The 8,624-nt window shown below is 44.6% G+C and overlaps 1 protein-coding gene across 1 annotated transcript in view; it reads right to left on the minus strand.

Moving 5' to 3' along the window:
• The window catches only part of LGALS3 (galectin 3), a 28,463-nt gene extending 20,061 nt beyond the window's left edge, over positions 1 to 8,402 (minus strand). The window contains exon 1 of the mRNA XM_082242763.1: positions 8,278 to 8,402. The gene's annotated coding sequence lies outside the window, so the exon portion shown is untranslated. The remainder of the gene's footprint in view (positions 1 to 8,277) is intronic.
• Positions 8,403 to 8,624: the final 222 nt, after the last annotated feature.

Below are 8,624 nucleotides of genomic sequence, written 5' to 3' on the forward strand. Positions count from 1 at the left end.
CCAAACCTAGATAAAGATCACACAAACACTACCTAGGTGGGCTGCCCCCAAACTTGCTGCCTGATTGAAGGAGGCATGCAGAAAAATGACTTAAGCCTCGTACACACGCACCGATTGTTGGCCGACCGATCGGCCGTTTTTTGTCCAGTGTTGTGTTGGTTGAAATGTGCTCTAGACTTGCACTGTACTTTTGTTGGCCAACAAAAACCAACTTCAGAAGTGATGTCATGTGCTGGTTTACTTTCTGTGTGTTTTTTCTTCTCTGAGCATGCCCAGTCTTGCTCATCAGATTTTTGTCTGCCGAAATCTGTACTGACTGACGAACAATCGGCCGTTCTGTTGACGGCCAACAAAAATTTTATAGCATGCACACCAGATTTTTTTCGGCCGAAAAGTCGCAGTCGGTTGTCGGAAGCATCATACTAACAAGCAGACAATCGGCCGTTCGGACGTTGGCCGAAAATTCATGGCCAACAATCGGTGCGTGTGTACGAGGCTTAAGGAGACTGGACAAAAATTACCATTGTAGCCCTGCCCCCTTGAGGTTGGCTGGATTTCTCACCTTTTCGAGTCCCCTGGGTTACTGATAGCAACTGTGTGCAGAATCTTAACCCTTTACTTTCTGGCTCAGTCAATGAACAGTCTAGGGGTTGTTGTTTTTGTTGTCTTAATTTAGATGGGGATGGGAGAATGGATGAATGGGATACTGAAACACTTGAACAATTCACAATGCTGAGAACTTCTATCTGAGAATGCGGCAAGGCCCCAGCTTCATCCTGCCACTTGATGAACCTGAAGTCATTTTCTTTAGCACTTCTCTTCATGGCACTCGCCTTTCTGTCCACCAGCTGACACCCGTCCTCTGACTACTCTACTCCGGAGTGGCCCCCAGACACGATCCCCTGTACGCACGATACTGCTTTTCAGGTTCTCCAGTGTCTCAACTCCTCCTAGTCCGCTCTCCTGGACCTTTGGGTTCAGCTCCAAACTTCTGGCTCACCAAGCTGACTGCCTGTGACCGTACATCAACTGGTGCAGAAGAGGAGGCAGCCACCACCCTTCTTACGGGACATTCTGCTCACCAGCCAAAAACCCAGAGCACATGTGCTCCTGGCTTTTATACCACATCCCACAATGCATAGGCATTCTATGCCAATGACTAGGGCTGTATCAAAGCGTGTGTGCCCATTGGTCAGGTTTCCTCCACTATGCAATGTCCCTCTCCATTAGATCAGTGGGGACACTCCCTCAGACCACGTGAATCCCACACTGAGCAGACCTAACTCACAGATCCTGCTCACTGTTAATCAGAGAGAAATATAGAATTCACCTGCTGCTCCTCCGATAGGCAGACAGAGCCAAAAACTATACTCCCTCTCTAGCACCTACCCAAGATGGTGCTACACCATTAAACTGCATGAATGAGTAAAAAACCCATAAACACAACAAGAGAACAGCATGTTCTGACTGCCATAGGCCAAATCCAAAGGGAATAGATCAAAGGCATTTAAAGGGATTGGCCAATGTAACTGAAGCTCCAGGGTCTGCAAGCACATTAGTGTTGCCACTTGTCCTCAATGAATGCAGGTCTGTATAATAACTTAAATAATCAGTAAAATTGACTATAGAGTCTATTCTACCCAAAAACTCTTTTTGCCAATTTTTAAGTGGCAAACTTAGTTCCACATCAACACTAGTGTACTCAGGTATCTCAAAGTCTGCCTTCTAGATTGTAAGCTCTAACGAGCAGGGCCCTCTAGTTTCTCCTGTTTTGAACTGTATTGTAACTGTATTGTCTTCCTTCACATTGTAAAGCGCTGCGCAAACTGTTGGCGCTATATAAATCCTGTATAATAATAAAAAAATACATAGGAACCTTCAAGGCCCCTGTAGATGTCTCAAATTTCCTGCTGAATCAGACAAAATTTGAGCCATGGGTGTCTCTGCAAGCACCACCTCTAACAAAAGGCGATTTTAAAACCGATGGGACAGGTGGTAAATAGTTGGCTGAAAAGTGACTGCATCCTCTCAAATGCAGTCACTGCACAGTAGCACTAGCAATTCAATAGAGAGTTTCATCCATCTATGCTTTTTAAGTAGATGGGGAAATCAAAAATGATTTTTCTTACCTCTTGTGGGCTGAATGACCTAAATGTTACCCATCTATGTCCAACCTTTACTCTCACTATCAAAGTCGCTGATAGGACAGTACAGCCTGCCTGGCCACTTCAGCTTACCAGACCCAACCAACTTTAAGTCTAGTACACATGCAACGAATTTCCGCTGACCGGTCGTCCATCTTTTGTCCAGAGTGGCGTCTGTTGGTTGGAATGTGCTCTAGACTGCACACAAATTTTGTCGTCGGACAGAATTATACTTCAGAAGTGATGTCATGTGTTGGTTTGCTTTCTTTGTGTTCTTTCATCTGAGCATGCCCAGTCTTGCTCATAAGATATTTCCCTGTCTAAATCTGTACTGACTGCATGAAAATCGGACGCGTTTTGACGGTGGACAAAAATTTTATAGCCTGCACACCAGAATTTTGTCGGCCGAAAAGTCGGATTCGGTTGTCGAGAGCACCATACTAACAAGCCGAAAATCGGCAGATCGGTCGTCAGACGAAAATTCCTGGCCGAATTTCGACGCGTGTGTACGAGGCTTTACAGTTCATGTGTGCAAAACAGAAAAAAAATAAGGCTGTCTAAATTACACCCCTACTCCCATTTGCTTAGGAGGGTGTATAATTGCATTTTCCTAGGCCCCATCAGGTCAACAGAGGGGCCCAGGAGGTGAAAGCAGAGGAGGGACTGTTTGTTCTTTTTTCGGGGCGTATGTACATTCAAATCCCCTCCACGTTGCTGTGCTTCTCATTTAGTCCCAGCCGGCTGCTGCCCACTGCCTTCCCTGGCGGAGTGATCTCTGCTCAGTTCCCGTCCTCAGGTGGCGAGTGACTGATGTGAAGCAGCAGGTGACTGATGGGGAGCCGCAGAGCAGGAAACAGACTGCATGGCTGGACACAGGGTGAATATCTGTGTAGAATCCTCTCACTGACTGTCCCATTGTGATATCCCATCATAACCTGCTGTGCGTTAACACATGGGCAGCACAGTCAGCAGGTGCTCTATCACAGTGTGTCACCTGGCTGTTGGGTGCTGACTTTATTAAAGTCAGCACCCCACAGCCATGTGACAACTCCATGACAAAGCACCTGTTGACTGTGCTGCCCGTGTGTTATCACATAATAACCTGCTGTGTGTTACAAGACCCCTTTCACATGGGGCAGAATCCACTTTCTCAGCGGATATCTGTCCACTGATCCCCCATTGAGCCGAGCTGATCAGGTGGATGACAGGTCTGTGTCTGCTCTCCTTATGCATTGCAAACACGGACATAGCCCACTCTGCTCTGTGGGCAGTCAGATGTTAACAGACCAGTTGTCAATTTACATCCGACTGCCCAGATGTAGGGGAATGGATCCTCTTCATTTATTTAGTGGATCAGATTAGAGATAGGCGGGTGTAAACAGATACAAGTCCATTTACATCCACCGCTCCATAGAAGTGAATGGAGGACCTGATAACAGGCTGGAGAAAGAAATATCACTTGAACACAAACGTGCACTTTATTTCAAGGTGGGGTCAGGGAAGAGGCCTAAGCCAGGAGTGGGGTTGAGGGCAGGATCAAAGGAGGCCCCGTCAGGTAGGCTTACAGGGCCCCATGATTTCTAACAGTGGCCCTATGCAAAGAAGGAATGTCTATTCATAATGCTGCAGGGCGAAATGGAGACAGTGCAATCCTGCCTTGCATTAGGTCTCTCCCAATTTGTTTTATGTGTAAACACCCAGCGTAGGAGAGGCCGTAGAACATGTACTTGTATGTACAAGCCCAACCTCTTTCTATTGCTTTACCAAAGGAATAATTGAGCCCAATGATTATAGACTAAAATCTACTAAATTCCTCTTGCACTAGTCAAAAAGAAGCACAATACTATAATGTGCTCATCAATAACAAGCCAATCTAGCAATAAACATAGCCAAACACAACTGATTTACTAAAGAATTTTCAAATCATCCCTCTAAAAACTGTATGAATATTAATTTCATTGATCCAATTATGTGAAAAGCAACTGCACGCGATCGAGCATTTACAATGAATTGGAATTTGCTTTTCACGTCACTGGATAAATTAAGTGAATATTTAAAATATTTTAAGGGAACATTCTCGACTGCTTAAGTAAATCCGCCTCAGGACGTCAGCATAAATATTATACCTGGCCTGACTTCCCCCTCATACCGGAAGATCACAAGCCATGACTTGTACTGTCTGCTACCATAAAATATTAGTGTAGCCAGTAGTACTCTATGTTCTGTTCTGTACATGTGTCTATTCTTCCACTGGAAAACTCAATAAATATTTTTCAAAAAAATAATAGTGTACATATATTTAATTCCAGACAACAGCATACTTTTAAAAATATATTTTTATTTAAACTTACCAAAGGTGGCCACTGAAGGAAGATCTTTTAGGATACTAACTTTTCTGTCAAATTTCTGTCATGCCATTTATAAAATATGTTGGTGATGTTTAATACTTGTGACAACTGCACCACTTTTTCAAATCTACAATTCCTGCTGTCAGTAGCATCCTATTCCCTGAGTGGCACAGCCAGCCTGGACGGTGCTATGTGGGAGCGCACCTATCCCAGGGGGAATACATTCCTTTAGCCCACTGAAATGTGACATCAATTCAAACATCCAGGGGCTTAGTCAGATGGGTGATTAACTTCTCCACAGTAAAACTATGCAGTGGAACAACTTCAGCTCTATGGACACTGAGATCTGCCATGGTCAGATTTAAACGGATTGACTGTCAAGCGGCGCCATCCCTGGACAAAAGCTGTCTGCGCCCAGGCCCAGTCAAAGCCCCAAATCGCACGTAACCTCTTGGATGAACAGTTCCATGCAAGTAGTGGCCCTGACAGACCCTGAATGCAGTTCTGCATACATGTTCTGGGTTAGTGGTTGTAGTGTAAATCTGGAGCAAACATGCAAATCAGGAAACCTGAAGTAAATTCAGAAACCCTTAGTGCCGGTTCACACTGAAGCGGCACGACTTCAGGGGCGACCTGTGAAGTCGCGTGCACCGCGACTTTGGCGCGACTTGCACGGACTTCATAAAATGAATGTCTATGCAGGTCGCCACAAAGTAGTACAGGACCCTTTTTCTAAGTCGGAGTGACTTGTGTCGCTCCTATTAGAACGGGTCCTGTACCACACAATGGACCGCGACGGTGCACGACTTGTCAGGCTGACAAGTCGCCTGACAAGTCGTACTAGTGTGAACCGGCACTTAAAGTGGTTGTAAAGCCTTCAGGTTTTTCACCTTAAAGTCATACTAAAGTCAAAGTCTTTTTTTTTTTAAAAACGCAAACATGTTATACTTACCTCCTCTGTGTAGTTGGTTTTGCACAGAGCAGCCCGGATCCTCCTCTTCTCTGGTCCCTGGCCGGTGCTCCTGGCCCCTCCCTGCTGCCAAGTGCCCCTACAGTAGGCAGCTTGCTATGGGGGTACCCGAGCCAAGCCGCTGCTTGGTGTATCCATTCAGAAACTGAGCTGCAATTCGGCCCTGTCCCCACTCTCCCCTCATTTGTTTTTGATTGACCGCAGCGGAAGCTAATGGCACCCCGCTACTGTTCTAGCCAATGAGGTGGGAGAGTCCTGGGCAGCCGAGGCACTCATGCAATATCGCTGAATTGAGATGGGCTCAGGTAAGTATTAGGGGGGCTGCTGCACACTGAAGGTTTTTTTTTTATCTGAATGCATTAGGATCAATAAAAACATCTGCCTTAACAACCACTTTAATGCATTCTATGCATTAAGGTGAAAAACCATCTGTGCTGCAGCTTCTCCCCAGACCCCCCCCCCCCTTTTTTCTTACCTGAGCCCGATCCGATCCAGCGATGTACACGAGTGCAGTGGCTCCAGCTACTGTTGCTCTTCTCATTGGATAGACTGATAGCAGCAGGAGCCATTGGCTCCCTCTGCTGTCAATCACAAGCTGTGATTGACAGCGGGGCTGAGTCCCACTGTCTGTGTCAATGGACGCAGCAGCAGGACTCGGGAGCAAGCCCGCATGGGAGCCCCCCTGGAAATCGGCTTTCCGTGGGGGCACCCGATGAAGAGGAGAGGCCCAGAGCACCAGCAGGGGACCCAGAAGAAGAGGATCGGGTGTGATTTTTGCAAAACCCTTGCACAGAGCAGGTAAGTATAGGTAGGTTTGTTATTTTGTTTAACCACTTGCCGACCGCCTCCTGTACATTTACTGCGGCACGTGGCCGCTTACAGGCAAAGTGACATAGTACTACGTCGCTTGCCAAAGAGCCCTTTAGGGGGCGAGCGCGTTCCCTGCCTAGCCAGCGCGTGTGACCGGCGGCTCCGATGTCCACTGGCCACTCGCGATCTCCCTCAGGAGTGGGAGAAAGACAGACGGCTGATGTAAACACAGCCGTCTGTCATTCTCCCTGAAGTAATGACAGAGGCTTTGCGATCCTGCTATGTAGGATCGTATGTCTCTGTGATTACTTCACTAGCCACGCCCCCTAACAGTTAGAATCACATCCCTAGGGACACACTTAATCCCTTGAGCACCAATAAAGTTAACCCCTTCCCTGCCAGTGTCATTTTTACAGTAACAGTGTATATTTATAGCACTGATTACTGTAGTAATGTCACTGGTACCCCCAAAAGTTTAAAAAATGTCAGTCAGGGGTCCGATCTGTCCGCCGCAATGTCGCAGTCCCGCAAAAAAAAAAAATAATAAAAAAGACAAATCTTTCCTGTAGTTAGTATACGCAATAACTTTTGCGCAAACCAATGAAAATACGCTTATTGCGATTTTGTTTACCAAAAATATGTAGCAGAAAACAAATTGTCCTAAAATGTTAAAAAATTTTGATTCTTACATTTTTTTTTTTGAGAATTTCATATAAAAAAACGTGAAAAATATTGTTATTTTTTCAAAATTGACGCTCTTTTTTTGTTTATAGCGCAAAAAATAAAAATCGCACAGGTGATCAAATACCACCAAAAGAAAGCTCTGTTTGTGGCAAAAAAAGGACGTCAATTTCATTTGGGTACAGCGTCACACGACCACGCAATTGTCCGTTAAAGTCGAATCACAACATAGGGCCTGGTCTTTGAGCAGCCAAATCCTCTGGGGCTTAAGTGGTTAATCAAACTTTTACAACCATTTAAGCCTAGTACACATGATCAGAATATCATACAAAAAATACCACTTTCGAAGCAATCGTAGAATAATCTGATCGTTAGTACCCAGCTTTTGTCCCAAATTATCAGAAGGGACAAACACGAAAACTTTTCTCGTACAATAACAGACCATATAATTTTTGTTTAATTAGCACAGTTTTAATCCGAAAATACAAAACAAATACATTACATCACTTCTGAATTTTTATTCTATCGTACAAGAATTTTCATACTTTAGTAACCTATTCGTTTTCAATATGAAACTAACGAGAAAAAAAAAAAAAAAAAAGATCATTCCCCTGATTATCTCAATGTGTGTACCAGACTTAAGAGTCCGTTCTTACTGGCGCAATTAGCTTCTCGAGTGCAAGAATCTGCTGCAGAGAAACTTCAGCCCCAAGCACACTTAATGATGGAGCAGCCATGGACAGATTTGTAACCTGTACAAACTAATAACTGCCACCACCGTTTGTATGGAACTACTCATCTGAGAGGTTACATGTGATTAGAGCCCCTAGCTGGCCTTGGACGCAGACCATTTGCACCCAAGAGTCAAAGTTTTTGGCCACATACAAACAGGCACAACTGATCCTCCAGTTTGCCATAGCAAAGATTGTTGCTGCGTCACAAGGCAACGTTTAACTGCCTCTAAACAGAGCTGCCTGTTTGGCATTTGCTCATCTCTAAAATGATCCTTATCCACATGCTGGTTCTGGGTTAGTCACAGTCAGCATGATAACTAGGTAACTAGCATCAGAGTTAAAAGACCCCAATAACTCTCTGCAGAAAGACTTATTTTTCAGCTATGTGTAAGTATTAGCAGTTTTTCAATTTTAGGTTTTTGGGCTCTTTAAAAAAAAAAAAAAAAAAAGTCAAACATCCTGCCTAAAAATAGTTCAGGCATCACATTTTAAAGAAATGCAGCCAAACACGCTGTTGACGGAAATGTTAGGTAAAAGAAGTTCTGTAACTTTCTTGGTTCTGCAAAGATAGCGGCATTGTGAATACTCACAGTTGGATGGAAGCTGGAACCGCAGGCAGCTGAAACCAGACTGGGCAAAGCAGAAATATGTCAGCAGCACGGATATAAAAGCTGCTTTGACTGCAGGCACGGAATTGCACACGCCTAGTTTTGCCCCACCTATTAAAACCTGACCAACAACCCAGCCTACTCTAGAGAAAAAAAACAAACAGTTGCTAATACTAAAAAGTATTCCTTTTACATTCTTTTCAGGGGAGGATTCACGGATTTCGAAAATTGGAAATATTATTGCCAGAAGATGTCAAAGCAAAGATTTACGTATTAGCAAATCCACAATTATGCACATGAAACAGGTTCAAGAACCAGTTCCCAAAATC

The sequence above is a fragment of the Pelophylax lessonae genome, assembly GCF_965119305.1.
Source record: "Pelophylax lessonae genome assembly, chromosome: 13".
NCBI classification, from domain to species: domain Eukaryota; kingdom Metazoa; phylum Chordata; class Amphibia; order Anura; family Ranidae; genus Pelophylax; species Pelophylax lessonae.